This window comes from Oryctolagus cuniculus, chromosome 5, assembly GCF_051225735.1.
Source record: "Oryctolagus cuniculus isolate XC-2025 breed Fujian yellow rabbit chromosome 5, ASM5122573v1, whole genome shotgun sequence".
Classification (NCBI taxonomy): Eukaryota; Metazoa; Chordata; class Mammalia; order Lagomorpha; family Leporidae; genus Oryctolagus; species Oryctolagus cuniculus.
In genome coordinates this window covers 106,069,656-106,093,404 of record NC_142871.1, presented here as the reverse complement: position 1 = coordinate 106,093,404, position 23,749 = coordinate 106,069,656, and positions in this window count along the sequence as shown.

The following is a 23,749-nucleotide window of genomic DNA, read 5'->3' as shown; positions in this document are numbered from 1 at the left end:
GGGCACCCCTTCTTGGGTACATTTTACTAGTAACATCTCCTTCATATAAGTCTACTCCCACAGGACCCACCTCTCTCAGGTTGACATGCCAACAAAATGTATTCACAAGGTAACTCTACCTCATTTTGGCCATAGATTCCACCATGGGCAACATCTCTAGTATCTCCTTTTATCCTCATAGTCATAGTGCTCCTCTTTCTGCCATGTATAATTAACTAATTTCACAAAGATTCTTGCAGGAAAAAATAACTGCTATAGCGCAAACCTTCTCGCAGTAGTAACACAAGACTGCTCTTCTTCAATCAATCTGATCTCAAACATGGACCCTCATTCAAGTCTCGGCTCCATGTCTAAGCTCCATATCAGCAGGAAGTAGCCAGAGATAAAATGGCACCTCATCTACTCATCCATACTCAGGGTCAGGGTTGATGGAACAAAGGCATAAGCCTCAGCCATTCTCACTCATTTCCCAAAAGATAAACATTGGGATTTATTCCTTGCCCTTAAATCTCAGTTGGGTCTCGCACCCTATTGCCTTCATATCCCACCCCCCGTGGCCAACTGAAAGACCAGTTGCTAGAACACTTAAAAAGTCAGTTCCAGTAATTCCCCTCTGCCTATTGCCCCTACCCTCAACCCCAATTCCTAGCCTTCCTAAACTATAAAAAGGCTCGGCCCCTGGGGGTCAGGGCCTTTTGCTATGTGTTCCATCACGTGTAAGCTGGTATTTGGTCACCCACCCCTATGACTTTAATTTTTTCTGAATAAATTTGATCTGGCTGTAAAGTCAATTTAAAAATTATGTAATAGAAAAGGACTGAGAAAAGAATACAAAGAAATTTCTGGAATCTCCAAGCTGCAATGTACGTCCTAAAGTTTGGACTTGCTTGCTTCTACATGTCCCTAAAAGACCTATCACACTCTTAGTAAGGGACCTGCTAGATGTACTAGGCATTATTTTGTATTTCAGTCTGAGAAGAAGTGGAAGTCCCAAACAGCCAGGGTACAGTATTTTTGACTCTCCTCCATAAGGAAGCTAATAATCCTGGAACTATTCTAGAAGATATATTGGTTCAGTTTAATCCACTAGTAACAAGAGAGGTTCATACCAAACTGTAACTGTAAAACTAAAGCAAGCTGATCACTGGCAGAAGCCATAGAATACCATTTAAAGAAATGGTTGGAATCTTACCAGCTTGGGAAAAACTGTTCAGTCAAGGACTGATTGGATTTTATAGATCTCATTGTAGTATCCCTATAGTACCTATTTGAAGTTCCAGGTCTGTTGAATGTAGGCTTTTTTAAGACTTTAGGGATACAAGTGGAGCAATTCAAAGTATCTATCCTGTAGTACCTACCCTCTATACTCTGCTGGACCATTTTTAGAGAATACTAATTATTATTAAGACTAAAAGCGTTCATTCTTTTGCATTCTCTTATACTTTGGATGCCAAGAGCTATTTGGTTATTGGTGAGAAGATTCTAAAATTCACCAGAAACTACATAATTCTTGTGCTGTTCTATTACTAGGATTTCAAAATTTCATCAAAAATATTTAGGAAAAATTTTAGTAGAGGCCTGAGGAGGCTACAATTAAAGAACGAAACCATTTTACAACGTATGGATGAAATTCCCACTGCTGGCCCATCAAAAGTTTCTGATAACTCTGATAATGGTGCCAGGACACGGTTAGGATTTAAAATAACTGTTAGCAAGGAGGTGTAAGGTGTCAAAAGAAAAGGCAAAATTAAAAAAAAAAAAACTGTGAAACATCCAGTCTCTATTATATCTCAAGGATAATAGAGGCTCTTCCAAAATCAAAAATTGATAATCTGTAATTCGTATCTACCGAAGGCCAGGAAGCAATTATGAAGATTTAGGGAATAATCATCTTCTGCTGGCTCTGGTTACACAATTTTTAGCTAATAGCAAAATCCCTCTTTGCTGTTTTATAAGGAGAGGGAAGAGATGTCTTTGAATGGGAAAAACAATTTAATCAGGCCTTTGAAAAGTTAAATGGGAACTGCAAAATTTCACAACATTAAGAATACCTGATTTAGAACATCCAATCAGCCTGTATATGTATTAAAAATAGAGAATCATCATGGTGGTCATAACAGAAATGTTGGGATCAATAAAATAAATAATAGCTTATTTTTCTAAACATTTAAAATTGATGTCCTAAGATGGCTATTATGCTGTTGTGGTTGTAGCCACTTGTTTGCTGATTAGAGAAGTAGAAAGCTTAAAAAAACTTAAAGAAATGGTTGAAACTAAGAGTCTATCTCCAGTGACTTCTGCACAAAAAGCAAAAATAATAGACCTGACTGGAACACTATAGTAGTGGAAATAGAAAAGGTTTTAACAGTCTACACTGATTCCAGGTATGCCTTCACAGTGGTTCATGATTATGAAAGAAAGAAGCTCCTAAATGCTAACAATGAAATTAAATACACTGAAGGAATTCTTAGGCTTCTAAAAGTTGCATAAAAACCTAAAGAAATAGCTGTTGTGCACTGTAGAGGATACTAATAGGAGATTGGAAACTAATTAAAGGAAACAGCCTAGCAGATCCTGCCTCACAGCAGACAGATGAGACTCTCCAGCTACCTCTGATATCTTCCTTGCTTCTTTGTAGGTTTGAGACTAAGCACCCTCAGGGAGACCCACAGGGAGACTCTCAGGAAGACCAAATGATAGGGCTTTCAAAGGATCAATGTTTCAGGGGTAGGATGATGTAAAAAGAAAAAAATCAAAAACAGAACCTAGACAATGTTTTTATTAAGTGTACCTGTCATGTAGGAAGATACAAATTAGCCTGTGTAGGGGAAAAGAGCCTAAGGAAAATGAAGCACTTGTGCAGAGGAATGTAACAGTCTCAGAAGCTTGCTTTAGAAAGAGTCCAGTGTGGGGTAGGCGCCAAGGCTCACTTGGTTAATCCTCCACCTGTGGCGCCGGCATCCCATATGGGCATCAGGTTCTAGTTCCGGTTGCTCCTCTTCCAGTCCAGCTCTCTGCTGTGGCCCAGGAGGGTAGTGGAGGATGGCCCAAGTGCTTGGGCCCCTGCACCCACATGGGAGATCAGGAAGAAACACCTAACTCCTGGCTTCGGATCCGCACAGAGCCGGCCATGATGGCCATTTGGAGGAGTGAACCAATGGAAGGAAGACCTTTCTCTCTGTCTCTCACTGTCTATAACTCTACCTGTCAAATAAGTAAATAAATAAATAAATGACAAAGAAACAGTCCAGTGTGTTGCACAACGAAGTATTGCCCATCATTTAATAACTTTATATGGGGTCCCAGCTTTTCCCCCAAGAAAAGCACCCCAGGACAGTCCACTCTGCCCAGGGCCAAGTGAGGTACCTAGTTAGTTAACATCAGGTACTAAAACCTTGGGAGAAATTTCATACTGTTTCATATTGAGACAACCCTTTGTCTAGGAAAAGAGGGTGGTAGAGCAAAATACAAATAGCAGAAAGAAGCGGACCCACAACCTTATAAAGCCCAGTCTGAATATAGACTGGGCACTCTCAGATTCATCTGACAAGGTGTATGGTCATCCTTGCTTGCAACCTTTCCCCACCAACTCCAGGTACCAGCATGGTGGGCATTAAGGCCTAAATAGCTTGGATAGGGCCACCATTTTCTGCAAAGGGGTCAGGTACATGACTGTGGGAGAATCTGTTGGGTAGGACATCTGTGTCAGAGATAGAAGCAACCTGCTAGTCATGTATAAAATTCTGTGCACCTGTATCTTTAGTTACTTGGCAGCCATGGCCAGCTGTAGAAAAAGAGAAAAAAAATGGGTTTTTCTGTCCCCTCAAACTGGAAGGCTCAAGCAAGCAGGCAGAATTATTTTCAAAGGAAGACTGACAAAGACTCAGGTGAGAAAAACATTAAATATTTAGACATCGTCAGGTCAAATATGGATCAAAAGCAAGTGTCCAGCCAGAATGGAGAGTAGGTTCCAAAAAGAGATTTTGGGATGGTTCAAGCTGTGTTACTCAGTGAATATTAATACTAGATAAGTCTGAGAAAGCAGAATTTTGGATCAAATGATGAGATTTAGTAAATTAAAAGAAATCTTGATTTACATGGCAAGGACTATTTCTTCTGGGCCTTCTGGCTAAGAACAAGTGTACAAGGCAAGGACTAGTAAAATACTGGTTAAGTTTGGAAACCCATTACCCTTAAACTGTAGGCTACATGGTGAAAGCCCGGAATTCCAGGGAAGAACTTCTAGGGGAGATAAGTCTGGAATATATGTTTTCCCCCTTTGAATGGCAAGAATGCCTGCCACAACTTCTCCTTTATTCTCTTTCCATTGGGGAAACAATACTCATTACTGTGAAACTCAAAACTAGGATGGATTCTCAAAAAATGGTCAGTTTGAAACCCTGAGTTTAAAGAAGAAATAATTAATCTTTTATAATACAACCAGGCCACAATATAAATTAGGTGAACAGGAAACCTAGCCAGAAAATGAGGTTTTAATACATGATATCATTTCATGGCTAGATCTATTCTACCATGGCAATTTTTTTTTGACAGGCAGAGTGGACAGTGAGAGAGAGAGGCAGAGAGAAAGGTCTTCCTTTTCTGTTGGTTCACCCCACAATCGCCGCTGCGGCCAGCGCACCGTGCTGATCTGAAGGCAGGAGCCAGGCGTTTCTCCTGGTCTCCCATGTGGGTGCAGGGCCCAAGGACCTGGGCCATCCTCCACTGCACCCCTGGGACATAGCAGAGAGCTGGACTGGAAGAGGAGCAACCGGGACAGAATCCGACGCCCTGACTGGGACTAGAACCTGGTGTGCCAGCGCCGCAGGTGGAGGATTAGCCTAGTGAGCCGCGGCGCAGGCCATGGCAATGTTAAATTGACAGGCCTTTATGGTTTTAAAAGAAAATCATGAACTCTGTGAGACCTGTAAGCTGGCCCCAGCTATGCTAGTTTCTAACTTAATTAACTACCAAAAACTTCATTTTGAGGCAATTCCAAAAGAACTGCTATCACAAGAAAGTGCCCTTGTCAAAACCAAAGGCTTCTTACATCTATCCATCCCTTCATGACCAGGGAGCATTCCCTCTTGCTTGGAGAATCAGCCCACAGCCCAAGTATAGAAGACATTAGACCATATCCCCTACAGAAGGGGTGGGACAAGACAGACCTGTCATGGTACAAGTTCCCTTTAAAATCACACAAAAAAAGAGAAATGATACATTTCACTGAAAACACTAATAGATGGATAGATGTAAGGTATAAGATAACTGGCATATTTGACATATTTGTCCCTGGAGGGACATAGTTTCCTTTTAACCACTGGTGTATCTCATAGAAAAAAAAAAATAGTTACACAGCATGGCCACAATTATGCAAATGCCTTACATAGATAAAATGAAATGAATCTAATTGCAGAAAAGTTATATCACTGAAGAAAACAAAATGCTATTTTATCATCTGAAGGAAGATATAACATGGATCATATGTCAACTTGTATTCTGGAAGGATTCCAAGAAGCCAACAATAACACAGTCAAATAACTTTAACAAACTAATACAGTAAAATAACTTTAATAACCAGCAGCCATCAAGCAAGATCCCCTGGAAAACTCAGCTGTCCTTATATTAAGGCTTAAAGAAAACCTTGATTAATAGGCTGAATTACATCCTGACTCCTCTATAGAGAATACAGTGCTAAGAGAGAGATTTTTAGCTCAGGACACCCCTAATATTGGAAGGAAGTTTCAAAAATGTGGATGGGACTAAGCACCCCACCTTGGCTGACATTCTAATGGCTGCCTTTATGGTACATTTTGTAGGAGATGAGGAAGAAAAGTAGCAAGCTTGGCAAAAGGAGCTATGTAAGTATAAGTGGAAGGTCCAATTAATAGCTGCTTTACACAAGGATCTGCTATCAAAATTCCAGCAAGTACAGTCAATGTTCAAATAAACCTAATGTGCAAATCCAGGACTCGAGCTGCTGTTGTGACAGAAGCCAGCTTCTGAAGAAGTCAGGAACACTGTGCCAAACACCTAGTCACTGGAAGTGAAACTGTCTTGAGTCTCAGAGGACTCCTGGGTCAGAACCACAAAAGCTCTTGTCCCTAAGTTGAAGAAGCTTATCACTCTGCTCAGCTCCCAAGTTAACCATTGCTATTGAGATGATAGAACCCAGGTACATTGACAATGCTGCTGGTAGGGCTATGAATTTACTTTTAGACACGAAGCCTCCTATCATCTGCTAACTTGCTGTTCAGGCCAACTCCCCTCCCAGTCCAGCTGATTAATAGGAGTCAAAGGGATGCTTTCTTTAAAGAGAGTCACATATCATTTGTGTTAATTTGGATCAGACCATATTCTCCCATCAGTTCTTTGTGATGGCTGAATCTTCTACACGCCTACCAAGGAGAGATATTATAGGTCGACTAGGAACCCAGGTATCCTTCTTTATACATGAAGTCAGCCAAATGACTACCAAATGCCACATACCATCCCAGAACTTCCAGTACCCACATGAAGAGATAGATCTACAGGTTAACCTATAGGTATGCACCTTAAAAGCCCACCTGAAGATGGTCAATCTTGAAGATACATGGTTTCCCAAATCAATAAAAGTATATTATATAGCCAGAAGCTGGAGAGGACCAATAAGAAAGAAAAATGGAGAGTAGAAATTAAATCTTTGCAGGTTATTAATGAGGTAGTAATACCTATTTACCTGCCCTGTACCCAATTCCTACAGGAGCTTAGGAGAAATCCCTCCTATGACTAAGAGGTTTTTAATCCTATCTTTTTTTTTTTTTTTTTTTTGACAGGCAGAGTGGACAGTGAGAGAGAGAGAGAAAGGTCTTCCTTTTTGCCATTGGTTCACCCTCCAATGGCCTCTGCGGCCGGCGCACCGTGCTGATCCGAAGGCAAGAGCCAGGTGCTTCTCCTGGTCGCCCATGGGGTGCAGGGCCCAAGCACTTGGGCCATCCTCCACTGCACTCCCTGGCCACAGCAGAGAGCTGGCCTGGAAGAGGGGCAACCGGGACAGAATCCGACACCCCGACCGGGACTAGAACCCGGTGTGCCGGCGCCGCAAGGCAGAGGATTAGCTTATTGAGCCATGGCGCCGGCTTTAATCCTATCTTAAAGTGACTTTTTTCTGTTTCCTATTAGTTCTTATTTGCCTTTTTATATTTTAACAATCAGGACTTAAAACAACAGCTAGTGTGTACAATACTGCCACAGGGATTTAGAGATTCCCCCACCTATTTCAGCAGGCCCTTGTAGAGGATTAAACAACCTACCTCTTGGGAGGCAATGGAAAGATAATCCAATATGCAGATGACTTGACTATGTTATTCCACCTGAAACTGGTCTTTGGCCCTTAATTTGGACTCTTAAGTTCCTAATAGAACATGGCTACCAAGTATACAATTGGTAACCATATGTAGTCCACCAGGAAGTTAACTATTTTGGGCTTTCCTCATCCATGAGGAACAAAGACTATCCTTGAAGAGGATACAAGCCATGCAAGGAGTTCCTACTGCCTTAATTTTAAAATATCTCTGAGCATTTCTTGCACTGAAAGTATACTCTATATTATGGATCCAAAAGCATTGAGAAATATCAAAGCCAATATAACAGGCCCTCAAAGGCAAGCCATAACAGGGCCCCCTGTTTTGTAAAAGATGACAGAACACTTCTGCTGCTCAGTTAAAGGCTGCAGGGACTAGGGCCCCTGCAATAGAGATGCCAAACCTGGACAAATCTTACCAGTTATGTTATAGAGAGGTGAGGGATTGAATTAGGATTACTAACTCCAAGAACTGTTAGGATTCTTGTTGGCTACTTTTCCAAGAGTGGACATAATTCCACAGGAATGGCTTCATTACATATAGATAGTAGCAGCTGTTACCTTACTGGAGGAGGAAGCCTCCAAAATTACAGTAGGACAAGAATCATCCTTTATACTACACATCAAATAAATTCCCTACTAGAACAAAGGACTTTCACCAGCTGACAGATAGCGGAATATTAAAATACCATATATGGGCTAGCATTGTGGCAGAGTGGGCAGAGCTTTCTCTGTCTCTCTCTCTCTCTTTCTTCCCACCCCCCGCCCCTGTCTGTAACTCTGCCAACTAAATCTTTAAAAAAAGATACCAGTTCTTCATTCTCCTGGAACATCCTCAGATCAAAATAGCATGTTCCTCCACCTTCAGTCCACCTTCGCGCCAGTTCCATGCCTGTACTACATGTATCAATCTGGCCTATGCTAGCAGAAGGGACCTAAAAGACCAACCCTGGAGTAATGTAAACAAGCTTTTTTTCTCCCATTTTTAGGGCATGCAATAGTCACATCATGGTAAGATATTGAAACCTGTGCTCTGCCCCCAGGCCCTCTGCTCCATACTCACTGCCCTACTTTTGATGTTATAACTGGGCAAGGACAAAAACTCAAAATGTGCTTTCTTGGTCTTACATGCCCATTCAGGTATATAGAAAGAGAGCAGATATTTGATAGATACACCCCTACCAAAGTAGAAAGGGCCAACTAGACTCCAAAGAGAAATGTAGGAAACAATGAAAGTAAATAAACCCAAAGTGCCTATTACTTCTTGCTACTGCCCTGCTCAGAATTAGGACAGGGTCTACCTGCCCCCAGCTTTACCTAAGCTGCTTTGAAGGTCATTTTTGAAGGTGTTTCCTGCATTCAGACATCCTGGTAGATACAGAAACAAATGATGCTATCAAATATTTCATTTTCTTACCACAATTTCAAAAAGTATTCTAAGGTCTTGGGTTTAAACAGGCCGGTACAGCAACCTGTCCCATTGACATGAACCAGGATTCCAAGTCCTAATTACAACATGGAAGGAAGTCCCCACCCCCCCGTTCTAAATCACTCCTTTTTTGAAAAGGACCATATTGTGTCTTACTGTCCACACCGTCAACAATAAACATACCTGGCCATCACCAGGTGAATCCAGTAGACCACAATAAAACCTTGATGCTCTGAAAACCAGGAAGACTCTGGACAAAAGGAAACTTGTTTGACAAAATCCCTGGATTCACCAATGCTATAAAAGTAAGTAAGGATACCCTCCCACGGCCTTCCTTTTCTGTTCCTGCTAAAGTGCTTTCAACTCATACCCCTAGCTAATGGTTGATTCTTTATTATGCCATGTAATGCCACATTTGATTTAATAGCCAAAATTTACTATAACCTTTCTTGTTTGCTTGTTTAGAGGCTCATGCCTCCTCCAGAGAAAAAAGAGTCCAAACAATTTTTTTTATGTATTAGTAAATTTCTACTTGGCATCAGGGTGCACATGCATCAGTCAAAAAGGACAGCCTATCCTATCATGTTATGAAGTCTAATTATACAACAGTCAACCTAAAGGCTACTGCTCCAGTCTGCATCCATTTGACTGCATTTTCATGTGGATAGCCAATGGGACCCTTAAATAACTATTCCTATAACTTCACAGTTATTTTACACATAATTATCAGAAAATCTCCCTTAAGACACACTTGCTCCTCTCTTATCGTCATTCCTGCAAAGCATGTCTATGGCACAACGGCTCAATATACTGAGATATGTGGCCAGGAAAAGCCCTAGTTATATAGATACCTGGCTGTGATGGTCAACTTCTCCTGGGGCAGCATAGGCACAAATGAGTGTCCTCTTATTTATGATGGTGACAAAACAGCCCAGACTTATAAGAACAGACAAATAATGATTCCAACCATAACATCCCTTGTTTCAGTCTAATAACTGCAGCGTCACTGTCCTTACATATTTCTCCAAATGCACAATTAACCAAAAACTCCCATTTAGTATACATCACTTGTCCAGATGCCTTCTTCCTACAGAAAGTATATAGTTTGTATAACTTTCGCTTACCAATAATTACCTACTAACCGGATGGGGCTATGTACATTGGATTATTTATTATCTACTATTTCTGTTGCCAGTATCTCCACTCCATATTAATTCCCTTATACACCATTTCTTGAGTCTTCAAAAGAATTGCTTCCCTAATCCCAATCCTGGTTGGAATTAACACCCCAGCTGGGATAGCAAATGATGCCTCTGGCACAACTGGGGCAGTTTCTTCAAACAAGATCTTTGTTAACGTCTCCACCAAATCAGCTAGATCTATCACCCAGATCACAGCCTCTCTTCACCATCCAACTTCTGATCAGCTCTTTGATGGTGGTGGCCCTCCAAAGCAGGCAGGCTTTAGACATGTTAACTCTGCCCAAAGAGACATCTGCATCATGGTTATAGAAGAATGTTGTTTGTGGGTCAATCAAAATAGGCAGTATCAAAACCATAGCTGGCAATTATTGGAAAGGGTTTGGCAATTTTTCCCCTAATATCTGTTCTCAGAAATTGAAGACCATAAAACAAGGCTTCCTGCCTACCTTACCAGAGTATAAGAACAGATCTCTGGACCATACAATACAATCTTTTCCAAGGCCACCCTCAAGACCTATACAACAGATAGAAAGAGAATAATACCCATAATCATCTCTATGCCTATATGTCAGCTTGAACAAATTACAGAAGACTTTCACCCATTCTACCCCCTAATAATATGGTTACTTCTGAGTGGAAAATGTTAGATAGGAAGATAGAAATTATTTATGTGTGTGAAACAGACCTAAAACCAAAGTACTTTTGAATGGAATGTAGCAGCCTTCCTTGGAAGCTTAAACTGTTCATTAAAGATAACATTATCTAAACTTTGGCAAGAAACTGGTAAAAGCTAACCAAGGCTCTTAACCAAGGCTCCCAACCTATGCTTGAATGTAGTAAAAACAAAGTTAAAAGTTACCCCTTTTAAGCAGGAAGTAGAGGAGATTCTTGCCTAATATTGCTGGCCCCTTGACCTGCCCAGATATGGAAGCTGAGAAAGCTGTAGAAAATACGCTATGTTTAGGACAGTTAATGATTGCTCTCAACTACTAGGCAATTATGAACATGTGCTCACCTGAGATAATGCTCTTCTGAGACAAAATGGGTGATTGAATCTATTTAAAGTCTTTGAAATTGGAATCTTCCCTAGGTCAACTGAGTACAATCTGATCAGGACTCATTTTATTCTGCTAACTATTCATTCTTATTTTAAGTTATAAGATGCGACTGGAGGGTGCTGGCTAAGCCTCCTTCTACAGTGCTGGCATCCCATATGGGTGTAAGTTTGTGTCCCAGATGTTCCTCTTCTGATCCAGTTCTCTGATAATGGCCTAGGAAAGCACTGGAAAATTGCCGAACTGTTTGGTCCCCTTCACCTGCATGGGAGACCTGGAAGAATCTCATGGTTCCTGGCTATAGATTGGCTTGGCTCTGGATGTTGTAGCCATTTTGGGGAACAAAACAGCAGATGGAAGACCTTTCTCTCCATCTTGACCTCTCTCTGTCTGTAACTCTACCTCTCAAATAAATAAATAAAATCTTAAAAAAAAAAAAAAAAAAAGATGTGACTGGGGCCAACATTGTGGTGTAGTGGATTAAGCTACCACCTGAAACTCAATATGGGTACCTGTGCTAGTCCTGGCTGTTCTGCTACTGATCCAGCTTCCTGTTAATGCACCTGGTAAAGCAGCAAAGGAGGATCCAAGTGCTTGGGACCCTAAACCCACATGTGAGACCTGGATGAAGCTCCTGCTCCTGACTTTGGCCTAGCCCAGCTCGGTTATTGCAGCCATTTGTCTCCCCATCTCTCTCTCTCTCTCTCTCTCTCTCTCTCTCTCTCTCCGTCACTCTGACTTTCAAATAAATAAAATGAATCTTCAAAAACATGACTCCTTGAATTCACAAGACTTAAGTAAAAAAAATTCTGAACCTACCCTGAATCTTCCTAATAGTCACTCTTGGGAATGGTGTCAGACCAAAAACTATTTTTCAAAAGGAAGTAATATTGACTCTAAGACAGTTATACAGCCTCTGTGGGCTACTTCTGGTGAGACAAATCTTTTCTAAATCTTGCAGTGTGAGAGTCTCACTTCTTGATCCTGGGGAATGCTACATAAGGCTTTTAATGGGAAGTAGTTACAGAAGAAGGACCTTCCACCCAAACCCCTCAAGAATGAGGGGTGAAATGTCTAGTGCTTAAAGTGGGGAGTTGATTTATAACTCAGAATATACAACTAAGCAAAAGAGGGAAGCACTGGAACATAGGCAGTGATTTTTAAATTTTTAAACACAAATTATCTTCAGCATGTTTTTCAGAAAAGCTTGTCTTGGAATACATAGAGGGGGCTAGACCACAGCAATGAATGGAACATAGCTTTCTTATGCTATGTCCTAGGCAGTCCCCTAAGATTCCCTAACAAACTGCTATCCAGAAAGCAATATCTTTTGGGGAATAATACCTTCCTATTGACTGCTTTAGTTATCATGATTAAATAAAGCTTCCCTCTGAGCAATACTTGGTTGAGGTCGATTATTTTGCAATACCTCAAGTGAGGGAACTCTTTTGTCTGCTACAACTGAGACTCAGATATTGACAGAGATGGAGAACTAACTTTAAAACAGCTTTACCCAAGATGATTATGTAGTTAAATAAAAAAGGAAATTATTTTAAATACTTATGAAATATATAAAGCTTCCTCAAAAAGGTCATGGAAAATATAAGAGATAAATTTATTTTCATGAAACATTGTTTTGAAATTTATGCATATGTTTTGAATAATATATGTGTTAAATAAACTTTTCAGTTTAATGAGCACAGATATGAAAAATTGTCGTAACAGAATTATCTTATCTTGCAATAGCCTTTTCAATGTATTTTCTGAATATGATTTTATAGGAATGCACTTTATTTTCAGGCTAAAGTTAGCCTTCCAAAATACACAAGGGTTGTCACAAGAAGTGAGACTTCTAGGTCAGAGGCAGTAGACTTCATTACCCATGACATGGCAGGTAGCATGAGCTTCATGTTTTTGTCAGTGCTTCTTACCTCAAGTCCCATGGGTGTGAGGCAAAGTGGTCCAGGTTGTGTACACAGTAGAAGAATTCAAATCTGAAGAAACTCATATCTTCCTCATAAAGTGCAAACAAACTTGCAATACTTCTGTAGAAAAGAATAAGAAAGACAGCATAATAAAGCCAAAACAAACTGTAATATAAAGAATCCAGCAGAGAGCTGGATCGGAAGTAGAGCAGCTAGGTCTTGAACCGGTGCCCATATGGATGCCGGCACTTCAGGCCAGGGCATTAACCTGCTACACCACAGCAATGGCCCCAAATATAACACATCTTATCCACTTTGCAAATGACTATTTCTCACATCATTCTTACTTCCCACATCACACATGTAATAAATTAATATTTGGATAATCACCTTACTTGGCTTCATACTTTTCACTGCTTTGATTTTTCTTTTATCTATTATATGAATCATCTTACACTATATTTGTTAATAATTAAAATAAATTGTTGAAGCCAAATGATAAAAAGGAAGACATAATTTTTACATGCTGCCACTTATACTTACCAATTTCTTGTTTTTATTTTTTTAGATTTGTATTTCTAACATCATGCAATGGTATTATAACTAAACTTTATTAGAATTCTTACCTAATAAATGTATTAGTCTTATAGAGTTTTTGACATTAGTCTTATTGCATTTTTTCCCTTGCCTATACTATTCTGGGTGCTTTCTCTATCCAGTAATGTTGATTGAATACTGGAAATAATGATTCATAGAGCATAGAGATATTAGATTAAGTTATTGTCCTCTGAAGATTCTTATTCTTGGTTTTAATAGATGGCTATATTTTTATCCAATTGCTTTGGAAATCACAATCTTAGTCTTATGTTTTGTTAATGAAGATACCAGGAAAGCAATGTTTTCTTAAACCCTTTTGATTAGCAGGACTAACTCTAATGTCTTATTTCTCTTTGATATTTGAGATCATACCAATTGTACAGGAGTGATAGTGGAGTGATAGTTTCTTAAAATTTTATTACAGTGTGGAATATGAAATCACAGCATTAGTCTTTTCATATTCTTTCACTAAAACCTATTTATCATGTTTCATTTCAAATAAAACTTTTACTCATGTGTAATATTTTTCCATTGAAATATCAAATTATGTGGTCATTAATTATGTAATATTCTAATATTGCATTTTTGTTTTAAATTATGAGATTTTAATGCTAATTAAATTCTTAGAAATTATTAATATGCTAGGAAAATAGATCATATTTTTGTAATAGGTTTACTTTTTGAACTATAGTTATTGTGATAATTAATTGACAATATGTATTTCTTACTGAAAATTAATATGTAAAAGTATTATAGGTAGAATGTTTTAGAATTTATGTTAAGGAAAGCAAGAAAATTGCTTATTTAAATAAGGTATTGCATAATAAATTATTTATGTGTGCTTATGTCAATGTAGCTGCATCAAAGATCAAAAAATCTTGTAATCTTTGAGAATGAAGCGAAAAAGAAATACTTATGTATATTAAAGACCTTCTGCTAGTTAGTTGGTTACACCATGCTAAATACTTTGTAGTGTTACTCATATATCAGTGGAACAGTAGAAACAGGACATTTAAATAAATATAAGCAGAATATTAGACCTGAGCAGGACATCAGAGATGTTTCTGGCTAATCTTCTCATTTTGTCAATAAAAATCCTGAGTTATTTAGAATTCACTGATTTACTCAAGGTGTTAGCTTATTGATGATAGGTTTGTGACCAGAGTATGGATTCTGAATCTGTAAAAGGCATTACTTTACTTGCCACCCAAATTGAAGTTTTGGCGGGTTTCAATGACATTTTTGAAGGACATTTATTTATTTATTTTAAAGGCAGAGCTACAGCAAGAGAGAGGAAGAGATAGAAAGATCTTCCATCTGCTGGCTCACTCTCCAAATGACCTCAATGGCCAGGGCTTGACCAGTCCAAAGAAAGGAGCTCAGAATTCAGTCTTGGACTCTCCCATGAATGGCAGGGACCCAACCACTTAGATCATCTTCCCAGGAGCATTAGCATGGAGCCTGTTCAGAAGCAGAGCAGCTAGGACTCAGTCTGGTGCTCGGATATGGAACAGTCTTAAACTGTTTTGCCACAATGCCAGTTCTGGTTTCAATGAACTTGGAAAATAAGATGAGAGAACTTTAGTTAGGTAAATTTATAAGTGAATCACATTAAAAATGAGTGACACAAAATTATATCAATAAACATTTTATATTGACTGTATTTATGGTAATACTACCCATGAATCTATCATTTTATTTTATTCATAAACAATGTATGACTATAAAATATCTGATGAATCAGTGAGATTATTTAAGTAGTCTATAACAAGTTAATATAAAACTTGACCTATATTTTATTGACAATCTATTTTTATTAAATATAACATGGCATTTATTAAGTATAATATAAAAAACAAATAAGTCCCTGACTTCTGATGTTGTGTTTCTTGAGCTGGATGTGTCTGTTTGGGGTCCTTTGTCATTACATTGAAATACACAAAATTGAAGGAAAAATAGTACAGATTTGGAACACTGATTAAGTATGCACTGTTTTCTCGCACAAAATGACTCTGAATAAGATTAATGAAAGTCATATTTGAGGGAAAAACTGTATCATCTAAAAATAGACAGATAGAACAGTTCATTGTTTCTTCTGAATGCTACATAGTAATAGGATTCTGCCATGACATATTGGATTTCACTGGGCTTGATTTTATGGAGGAACTGAGCCAAATCCATTGCTCCCATTGTTTCATCACCAATCATGGGGAAAAATGAGATGGGCATTGCATGTGAAATGCTAAAATATATATTGTACTTCAGGTAAAGGGGGTAGGGGGGCTGTATACTGTGTGTGTGTGTGTATATATATTTTTTAAAAAAATGTTCAAAGTATGATCATAGTTAGTCATTGAAGCTCAAGAAAATCACTATGATGGTTGACTTGTAGATAGGTACATTAATGGAAAGGTGAAATGAATTGTAATAAATGATAACAGCAGAACCCAAGTCTTGAAATGAATATCAGGGAGTTTTTCTTCCCTTCAAGGCCCCCCTCCAAGCTGCTATGGTGCTGGAGGTCTTTGAATCTAATAAATCTTACTTAAAAAACAGGGTGGGGCGTCGCTGTGCCATAGCAGGTAAAGCTGCCGCTTGCATGTAGATATCCCATATGGGCACCAGTTCAAGTCTCGGCCACTCCACTTCCGATCCAGCTCTCTGCTATGGCCTGGGAAAGCAGTAGAAGATGGCCCAAGCCCTTGGGACCCTTACCCCATGTGGAAGACCTGGAAAAAACTTCTGACTCCTGGCTTCAGATCGGCATAGCTCCAGCCATTGTAGCCATCTGGATAGTGAACCAGAAGATGGAAGACTATCTCTCTCTCTCTCTCTCTCTCTCTCTCAGCCTCTGTGTAACTCTGCATTTCAAACAAACACATAAATCTTTTTTTAAAAAAATATTGTGATCGAAATTGGCTGTTGTTGAATTACAGACTCAAGAATTTTAGAAACAATGCAAGTCAGAGTGACAGGGAAAGTTCAAATAAGAAATCCATTGTTTATTTTTGAGTATGGAATATACAATAATGCTGACTCCAACTTCTTTTAAAGATTTATTAATTTATTTGAAAGGCTAAGTTACAAAAAGATGAGGAGAGACAGACCTTCCATCTGCTGGTTCACTCCCCAAATAGTTTCAACTGCCAGGACTGTGCCAGGCTGATGCCCAGAGCAAGGAGCTTCATTTTGGTCCCCTATGTGGGTGCAGGGGCCCAAGTATGTGGACTGTCCTCTGCTACTTTCTCAGGTGCATTAAAAGTAGCTAGATCAGAAGTGGAGCAGCTAAGACACAATTTCATACCCATATGGATACCAGCATCATGGAGGGCAGCTTAACTCACTACACCACAACGTAGGCCCTGACTCTCCAGTTTCTAAACAGCATTTTAAAATATAGGACAAGGAAGTAAAAATATTAGACATATTTATTATTTACTTATCCAGAGAAGCTAAAATAAATTTGAGGGTGATTTAATGAGAAAAATGCATTTCCATATGTGAAAAATGCAAACAAACAAAACACAAAAGTGAAAAAAAAAACCCAATTAGCTAAAAACCGATTTAGAAAATATACTCAAATAATAAAAAACAGGATAAATCTTAAAAAGAATAATATATCTATCATTGTATAGTTTTCATATTTCTGAAATGAAAAATATGAATAAAATCAAAAGAAATGAACATCATATAGTGTATGTAGCAAATGCAGATGTTAAATGCATTAACAGATCAAAAGGAAATATTTCCAGGCTAGAAAAATATACCAAAACATCAGAGAAAAATTCTTGTAAGAATTGGATTATTAATAAATTTATAAAGAAAGAATTAACATGAATAACATTAAGATCTTCTTCATTTCCCAAATGTCACTATTTAAAATTTATATTTTAGTAATGAAAACTTTGGTCAAATTGAAAGTTCAAAACTTTGGAAGGCATGACAGCATCTAAGAATTTGTCTTGAAAAATATGTTAATGTGAATGTCATAAATTATGTGGAAAATTTTGATCTGTAGCATTATTTCCTATAAACGGAAATTTGGAAATAATGCAAATAAGTGGAATACAAAAATCTATAATACAGTGCGTACTTTTGGTCAGAAATAGGACATGATCTTATATTTTACTTAATAGGACATTTTAAAGTATTTTCATGTAAAATTAAAATACTTAAATACAATAATGTGCAAAAAACAGAACGCTGGGACCAAAGTTGTAGCACAACACAAAAGCTACCACTTGTGATGTCTGCATTCCATATCAGGGCAGTTCATGTCCTGACATTTCTGCTTCATATCCGTCTTCCTGCTAATGTACCTAGGAAAGGAGCAGAAGATTGTCTATGTACTTGGGTCCCTGCAATATATGTTGTAGACTATGATGAAGTTCCTGGCTCCTAGTATTGATCTGACCCAAACTTAGCTACTGAGGACATTTGGAGAGTGAATCAATATGTGGGAGATGTCTTTCTGTTTGTCTTTCCCCACCCCCTGCCCTGTAACTCTTATTTCCAAATAAATAAATCTTTTTTTTCAATTTTTATTTAATAAATATAAATTTCCAAAGTACAACTTTGTACTTTGGATTCCCCCCCCCCGCCAAAGCCCTCATCCTACCCTCAACCATCCCAACCTCCACTCCCTCTCCTATCTCATTCTTCATCAAGATTCAATTTCAATTATCTTTATATACAGAAGATCAACATAGTATATACTAAGTAAAGATTTCAACAGGCTACACCCACACAGACACACAAAGTGTAGAGTACTGTTTGAGTAGTAGTTGTGTCATTAATTCGCATAGTACAACACATTGAGGACAGAGATCCTACATAGGGAATAGGTGCACAATGACTCCAGTTGTTGATTGAATAATTGACACTCTTATTTATGAAGTAAGTAATCACCCGAGGCTCTTGTCATGAGCTGCCATGGCTATGGAAGCCCCCTGAGTTCAAAAACTCTGATCTTACTTAGACAAAGGCCATAGTCAAAGTGAAAGTTCTCTCCTCCCTTCAGAGGAAGGTACCACCTTCTTTGATGGCCCGTACTTTCACTGGGATCTCACTCACAGAGATCTTTCATTTAGGTTTTGTTTTTTTTTTTTTTGCCATGGTATCTTGGCTTTCCATGCCTGAAAAACTCTCATGGGCTTTATATCCAGATCCAAATGCCTTAAGGGCTGATTCTGAGGCCAGAGTACTGTTTAGGACATCTGCCATTCTATGAGTCTACTGTGTATCCCACTTCCCATGTTGGATTGTTCTCTCCTTTTTAATTCTATCAGTTAGTATTAGCAGGCACTAGTCTTGTTTATGTGATCCCTTTGACACTTATCCTATCTTTGTGATCAATTATGAATGAAAACTGATCACTTTAAGATGGCATTGGTACATGCCACCTTGCTTGGATTGAATTGGAATCTCCTGGTACATTTCTAGCTCTACCATTAGGGGTAAGTCCGAGTGAGCAAGTGCCAACCTGTACCTTTCCTCCCTATCTTATTCCCACTTATATTTAATAGGGATCACTTTTCAGTTAAATTTAAACACCTAAGAATAATTGTGTGTTAATTAAAGAGTTCAACCAATGGTATTAAGTAGAACAAACAATACTAAAAGGAATAAAGTAGTAAGTTGTTCCTTGACAGTCATCTTCAAGAAATAGGATTAAGGCCATAAAATTTGTCTGAATCAATTCAAAAGGATTCAAGTCAGGGTCAACATTGTGGTGAAGTAGGTTAAACTGTCACTTTCCTTATTGGCCTTCCATGTAAGAGTATCAGTTCAAGTTCCAGCAGCTCTGCCTCTAATCCAGTTTCATGCCAATGTACCTGGAAAGTATGTGATGACAGCCCAACTGTTTGGTCCTCTGTTGTCATGTGTAAGACCCATATGAACTACTAGGTATTGGGCTTCAGCCTGGCCTTAGCCTGGCTTTTGTAGCCATGTAGGGCATATACCAGCAAATGGAGGATCTCTTTCTAGCTATCTATCTCTCATTTTCTCTCTGCTTTCAAATTAATAAATAATGTAAAATAATAAAATGATTCAAAGTATATAGTTTATTTTCTTATCAAAATGGAATTCAGTATTGAATTAATTAAAAAGAAATAGAGAACACAACTAAATAATTTGAAACAAAGTGCCACTCTTCTAAATAACTAATGGAAAAAACAAGAATTTCAAAAAAATGAGTATACCGAAATTAATGAAAATGAAAGCACAACATACAAAAATTTGCTTGATTCTGCTGAAGTAGTACTTGATGGGAATATTTAATGCATTTAATGAATTTATTAGGATATAAGAAAAGAATCACATAAATGCCTCCAAAGTGGTGAAGGGGATATGGAAGTGCAAGGAGAGAAAAAGAGCAGAGAGGGAAAAGGAGAAAGAGAGAAAAGAAATAGAGAGAGAGAGAGAGAGAGAGAGAGAGAGAGAGAGAGGCAGAGAGAATATATTTCTTATTTCAGAAATTAGAGAAGTGAAGTAACCATAGATCGATTCTTCAGATATTAAAAGAATGACGAATGAATAGTTTGGACAATGACATGATGTGACAATATAATATAAGTGGGAAAGTTCTTTAAAAAACACAAAGCAGAAACCAGTGTTGTGGCATAATGGTTAAAGCTGGTACCTACTATGCCTGCATTCCATATGGGCAGTGGTTTAGTTTGTGGCTCCTCCACTTCTGATCCAGCTCCCTGCTATTTCCTGATAAAGCAGCAGAAGATGATCCAGAAACTTTGGGTCCCTGCACTCATGTTGGAGACCCAGAAAAAACTCGTGGCTCATGGCTTTGGCCCGACCCAGCCCAGAACATTCCAGAAATTTGTATAATGAAACATTGGATGGAAGATATCTCCCTCCCTCCCGTCTCTCTGTCTCTCTTTCTCCCCACTCTGTAACTTTGCCTTTCAAACAAATAAATATTTAAAATATAGATAGATCTCTTCAACAAATAGTGCTTGGGAAACTGGATCTCCATGTGCAGAGGTATTAAACGAGACCCAAAACATACACCTTACACAAAAATCCACTCCAAATGGATCAGAGACATAAATCTATGACCTAATGCCATCAAATTAATAGAGTACATTAGGGAAACTCTGCAAGACATTAGGATAGGAAAAGACTTCTTGGAATACCCCAGAGGAATAGTCAATCAAAATGAGAATCAAAAAATGGGATTATATGAAGCTGAGAAGCTTCTGTACTGCAAAAGAAACACAAAGCAAAGTGAAAAAACAACTGACAGAACAGGAAAAATTATTTGAAAACTATGCAACTGATGAAGGGTTAACATTTAAAATCTATAAAAATCTCAATAAATTCAACAAGAACAAAAGAAGCAATCCAGTTATTAAATTGGCAAAGGACTGGAACAGGATTTTTACCACAGAGGTGATCAAAGGGCCCATAGACACTTGAGAAAATGCTCAGGATCACTAGCCATCAGGGAAATACAAATCAAAATCACAATCACACCACTCCAGTAAGAAAGGCTTTCATACAGAAATTAACATATTACAAATGCTAATGAGGATCTGAGGAATAGGGTAACCTAATCTACTGTTGGTGGGAATATAAACTGGTCCAGCCATTGTGGAAGACAGTGTGGAGAGATCTCAGAATGTTTAAAATAGACCTCCCATATGATCCAGCCATCCCATTCCTGGGAATTTACCCAAAATCAAATATATCAGCTTATGAGTTATCTTCCCCCATGTTCACTGCAGCACAATTCAAAATGGTTAATATATGGAATCAACCCAGATGTCCAATAACTCTTGACTGGATAAAAAAATTACTCTATGGAGTACTACTCAGCTGTAAAAATAAGATGAAATCCTGTCTTGCTACAAGATGAATGCAACTGGAAACCATCATACACTGTGAACTATGCCAGTCACAAAAAACAGATATCATATGATCTATCTGATCTGTGGAAATGGATAGATTACCTGAAATGAAATATATTGGCATGAAATAGACATTTTGAGTTTTGATGGTTGTTTATAGCCCTTGTCCCTTCTGTTGGAGAACGATGTTTTTTTCTTCATACAATATGTTGAACTTTTTACTTAGTGCAGGTTTAACTGTATGATCATTAAGTAAACTGATAATAGATCTTTGTAAAAATTAAGAGTGTACTGTGAGAAGGAGGAGGAGGAAGGTCTGTAGCATGGGCAGGAAGGACGGTAAGGGGGGAAGTGTCACTATGTTCCTATATCTGTATATGTGAAATACAGAATCTTGTATAACTTAAATAATTTTTTATAAAAAGAATGTTATACTGGGGCTGGTGCTGTGGTGTAGTGGGCTAAGCTTTTGCCTGTGGTGCTGGCATCCCATATGGGCACTGGTTTGTGTCTCAGCCATTCCTCTTCCAATCCAGATCTCAGCTTATTGTCTGGGAAGGAAATGGAAGATGGCCTGGGTGCTTGGGCCGCTGCACCCATGTGGGTGAACTGGAAGAAGCTTCTGGCTTCTGGCTTTGGATCAGTTCCACCATGGCCATTTTTTGCCATTTGGGGAATGAACCAGTGATGGAAGACCTTTCTCTTTGTTCCTCCCTCTTTGTCTGTAACTCTACCTCTCAAATAAATAACAACTTAAAAAAAAAAGAATGTCATAATGATAGGACTAAGAACCAAAGGGATCACATAAATAAGAATAGTGTCTGCAAATACTAGCTGATAGAATAAAAAAGGGAGAGAACGATCCAACATGGGAAGTGAGATACACAGCAGACCCATAGAATGGCAGAGGTCCTAAACAGCACTCTGGCCTCAGAATCAGCCCTTAAGGCATGCAGATCTGGCTGAAAAGCCCATGAGAGTATTTCAGGCATGGAAAGCCAAGACACTCTGGAAAATAAAAAAATAAAAAACTAAATGAAAGATATCTGCGAGTGAGATCCCAGTGGAAAGAATGGGACATCAAAGAAGGAGGTACCTTTCTGAAGGGAGGAGAGAACTTCCACTTTGACCATGGCCTTGTCTAAAAATTATCAGAGTCAGTGAACTCAGGGGGCTTCCATAGCCTTGGCAGCTCATGACAAGAGCCTAGGGTGATTACTGAGGCCATAAACAAGAGTGTCAATTTGTTAAGTCAACAACAGGAGTCACTGTGCACTTACTCCTCATGTAGGATCTCTGTCCTTAGTGTGCTGTACATTGAGATTTAATGCTATAACTAGTACTCAAATGGTATTTTTCACTTTATGTTTCTGTGTGGGAGCAAACTGTTGAAATCTTTACTTAATGTATGCTAAACTGATCTTCTGAATCTTGATGTGAATGGAAGGGGAGAGGGAGTGGGAAAGGGGAGGGTTGCGGGTGGGAGGATAGTTATGGGGGGGGAAGCCATTGTAATCCATAAGATGTACTTTGGAAATTTATATTCATTAAAGAAAAGTTAAAAATAAAAAAATGAAAAAAGTATGTCATACTACTGTAGTTTCTTTTTTTACCCCAGAAACCATTTATTTAATGTATACAAACATCTTGTATCTCATAAATTTGACTTTAAGAATGTAGTGATTCTTCCAGCCCTACCTGTTCTCCCACCCACCCTCCTACCCTTCTTCCTCCGCTTTCTCCTTTTCCCATTATTATTTTTACTAAGATCTGCTTTCAATTTAGTTTATACACATATGATTGACTCTACGCAAATAGCAATATTTTGACTTCCTGCTTCCCAATTTGTATCCTTTTTTTTCTTTCTTAATGGCTCTGTCTAAAATTTCCAGGCTTATATTGAATAGCAAAGGTGAGAGTGAACATCCTTGTCTGGATCCAGATCTTAGTGGGAAAATTTCCAACATTTCCCCATTAAATATGATGCTGTCCATGAATTTGTCATACATTGCATTGATTGTATTGATAAATATTCCTTCTATAGCCAATTTGCTTAAAATTTTTGTCATGAAAGAATGTTTATTTTATCAAATGCTTTCTCTGAATCTCTTGAGGTAATAATATGGTTTTTGTTCTTCAGTTTGTTAATGTGGTGCATCACATTGATTGATTTGCAAATGTTGAACAATCCCTGCATACCAGGGAGAAATCCCATTTGATCTAAGTGAATGATAAATTCTCAACAAAATGCTAGCAAGTCAAATACAACTACTACAGTTTCAATGTTATATGATTACTTTAAAAATCACTGTATATGACTGAAATGGTCAT